This window comes from Aulonocara stuartgranti (genome assembly GCF_965226115.1).
Source record: "Aulonocara stuartgranti genome assembly, chromosome: 19".
Taxonomy (NCBI): Eukaryota; Metazoa; Chordata; class Actinopteri; order Cichliformes; family Cichlidae; genus Aulonocara; species Aulonocara stuartgranti.
Window position 1 is genome coordinate 32,214,626 of NC_138955.1, and position 4,284 is coordinate 32,218,909.

Sequence of the window (4,284 nt, forward strand, 5' to 3'; positions counted from 1 at the left end):
TGCTTCAACATTATCATGTGTGAAATTCTAATACACATTCAGAAGCACTGAGCACGTTGTTATTACACTGGTTATATTACACTGGTTATATTACACTGGTTATTTCATTTAATTGTATTTTATTATGATAGCACCAAATTACAACAGCAGTTGCCTCAGGGCGCTGTATAATATAGGTTAAAGACTACAATAACAATATTCAAATGCACTGATGCTGTGTCGTCTGTCCGTCTGTGTTAGACCCGTCAGGCCCGCCTCTCTCCATGACAGCTGGAACAGGCTCTAGCCCCACTGTGACCCTAAAATTGGACGAGTGGAAGAGAATAAATGAATGGATGTTTAATAACTGAAAGAGTAATGCTGCCATCTAGAGACCGAACGATGGACCTTCGAACAAAATGGAGTTGTAATGGTTTCAATTCATGAATGGTTCCCTCGACAAGTATTAAACCAGCTTTCTCAGTCATGGTTTGAAACGGCCCCACACTTGGCCTACAACTGGATTATATGAACTCATTTCCCAGAGAAAGATTAGGGCTATTCCAGGACTAAATGCAAGGTAGGATTAAACCTTCCAGGACCTGGTTTAGCTGCAGTTTGTTACACCTCACGCAGGAGGCATCCGAATCAGATACCTGAACCACCTCAACTGGCTCCTTTCGACATGGAGAAGTAGTGGCTCTACTCTGAAATCCTCTCGGATGACTGAACTCCTCATCCTATCTCTAAGCGAGAGGTCAATAAATAAACTGAGTAGCAGTCAGTTGAATACTCAGGAGTAGCTGGCGGTGCTTGAAAAACCAAGAGAGAATAATTGTCAAGCAGGTTTTTGACAGGCAGCTGGGAAATAGACAAACAAAGTTAGAGAACAAAGTGCACAAGAGCCAGCAGCTTCAAAGAGGCTGTATTACCAACAATCTGTCAGAAAGAGCAGAGCCATGTAGTCCTTAAATATCATGAGCCTGATGTGCCTCATTATTTAACCTGGAGTGACAGAAAGAAAGGACAAAAGTCCCCCTAAGACAATAACAGACATCACAGGACTTTCTCATTTGAAGCGGACACGTTTCTATTCCACATATAATTAATCCAACACCCATAAATTACACATCAGATGACACAAGAACAGAAAAATTAGAAAGCAGAAAAAAATACAACAACTTTCCATATATTCAGTACAAGCATGTGTGATTTCCATGCTCATGGTCCATGGGCACAAATGTTTGGTGCGCCCTAGCCAGCTTGTTTTTATTTCAGTCATTTCACACAGGAATGTGAACATGCATGTACGTATCTTACTCATGCTAATCAAATACAGCTTCACTAAATGGTCTAAGATTAACAGGAAATATAAGATGTCAGAGACTTTTTTACAATAATATTACATTTAATGTAAGTTTTTGTAAATAAATCATTTCGACGCAGTTTCAGGTGTTTTGTACAAACATCAGTTTCTCCACAGCTGCATGAAGAAGTCTTTTGAGTTGTACTCACCAAACTGAGGTCATACACAGATCAGTCAAAGCATATGTATATATATATGTATTAGGGGTGCAACGATACACAAAATTCACGGTTCGGTTCGATACTTTGGTGTCACGGTTCGATATTTTTTCGATACAAAAAAAATGTTCATGCCTTTTTAATTTGTCATTTATTAAAATTATAAATATATATTTTAATTCAAAAGTACAGTTTTTAAATTTAACCCTAACCCTTGTGCGTGTTTTTTATTTTGACAGCGAATGCGCACCTGCGGACCACTTATGTGCAGCCCTGGTTATTTAGCTCGTCATATTGCAGCCACAGAAATTCTTTTGTCCATGAAACCATAAAGCTGCACTTTCTTTTTGCCTTATAGTCTGATTTGTCATAACTTCTCCGTTTTGTGGTAAGCTTTTCTTTGGCTGTCACTTCTTCACCCTGACCTGTCTTATTTGGCTCAGCAGAACTAAAATATAAATCCTGCTGCTTTTACACACGGACTCACATAAGCTCAGCGATTCTCTGCGCGATCAACCTCTCACATGTTTAAGCTGCGGGAGATTTCACTTGTCATGTTTGCATAGTAAGCTAACGATTAATAAGACGATGTCAGAGGAATTGGTGCACAAATTATCATCACTCACAGATCAGTGCTGTCGCTCTCTATACACAGTTCGCACGATTGCAAAGTGAAAGCAAAAAAACAAGCGCAAATTCAAACGCGACTTCAATATGTCACATATTGACAGTGGCTCACCGATGCCAATGACATAATTACCCAGCTACATTTCTGAAAGAATGCAAAAGCATTGACATATATTTTTCCTTCCTACAATAGCCCGACGGGCAGGGAAGAGATAGATTTTGGTAGCCCGACTGGAAAAATCGCTAGCTCCGGGACGTCGGGCTAGCGATATTGCAAGCCCTGTATCTGATTGAGGAATCACTCATCTTTGGAAAAGAGAGTTTATTACAGAGAAATGTCTCTTTCCAAAATAAAAGCTATACTATCCGCTTCTTCTGGGCTATATTCTCAGCAGCATAAGGAGAATCATGTGCTAACAGCTGTCTAAATGACTCGGCTAAAGTTAGTAGCATGCTTGTTGTTTTTGTCTTTGCACTAGGATGATGTCGGCGTAAATGTGCAGTCATATTCGTTGTGTTCCCACTAGTGCTTTCAGGTTAATCTCGTTGAAATGACCTTAACGCCACAACACGGCAAATCTCCGTTAACGAGTTACCGCCGATCGCCCCGTGCATGGGGCTAGACGGCCAACACGTTAACGAGCTAACTGCGCTAACACACTAGTTCACACCCATGTAATTGAGCATTGCGTGGCACATCCAACATGCTGTTTTACTTTAGTCCATGACTCGCTTACCTTCAGGGTCATACGTCACATGAAAACCAAAATAATTCCAAACGCCAGATCTGAATGAGGGTGGGGGAGGTGCCCTGCACTCTTCCTTCTGACTATGCTGTCTGTGTTGAGCGCTCAGTGGATCTGTGCTCGACAGTGCAGCCTAGGCGGAGTAGTCGAACGCAGATTCACTGAGTGCTCAACACAGACAGCATCGTCAGAAGGAAAGTTGATAAAATAAATTACAAATGTTGTATTGTTCGATACATATGCGTACTGAACCGAAAGCACTGTATCGAACGGTTCAATATCGATACGAATATCGTTGCACCCCTAATATATATATATATATATATATATATATATATATATATATATTATAACTACCTACAGTTACACAGATGTCTCTTTAAGAATTCAATTAGGCACATGAATATAATTAAAGAGCTGGATGATGCTCACCATTGTACAGAACAGTACAGAAGCTGACTTTGAAGACTTTGGTGTATATAAGCCACCATGACTCTGCTCTGCACACCTACAACGTTTTATTAGAATTCATTCAAAGATATCATGTTTACAGAAAACATGCCACATATGCACACAAACACTGCCAAGAACCAAACCTCTTTGGGAAGCTAATAACCTATGTTTTTTTTCTTGCTTTAAAAAATAAATCTTTAAGTGTGCCTAGTGATCTGATAATGTCCTCCATGAAACTAGTGAACTAAAACTTACCTAGAACTGCTTCTATTTTAAAAAGAAAATAGGCTGTATCATTTAGTTACCAAAGACAGCTTGTTCCTCGTTAGTTCTGTATGGTAAATATGCAGCACTTTTCTATGTGAGAATTCAAAGCATGTGTCATTCACCCATTCATACAAGCAGTTTATTTCCCTATGCCTAAGTACTTTCTACATAACAGTCACACTCTGATGAACACATCAACTCAAGGTTGAGTGCATCGCCCAAGGATTTGGCACGGAGACTAAAGCAGCCAGGATCAAAACAGCAAATAGTAAATGACAAGGGTGGAAATGTTGCATGATTGAACCAGGGCCATTCACATCCTTAGCTTTAGCCTTAGCTTATTTTCATTGATTTGATTGCATGGTTTTAGTGTGACGTTGCTGTATGTAATGTATGTAATCTGCTCCATAATGCCTCACTGTAGATGGACTTCATCATTTACCCCTAACAAATCCACTCTAATATCAAAACGTTGGCACAATTAGACAGGCACAACTTTCAGCCAATCATTAGAGTTTCAACATTACCATTTATGGTCGATTTAATCTTTCTAAAAGTAGGCGTCCAATTGCTGTGCGAGACAGGAGAGGTTCTTCTTAAATTTACTTTATAAAGCGTTCAACTTCCTGGATCATGGTCTCCATCAACCAATTAGAACGGCAGAAACACGCATTGTGATTGTGGGCGT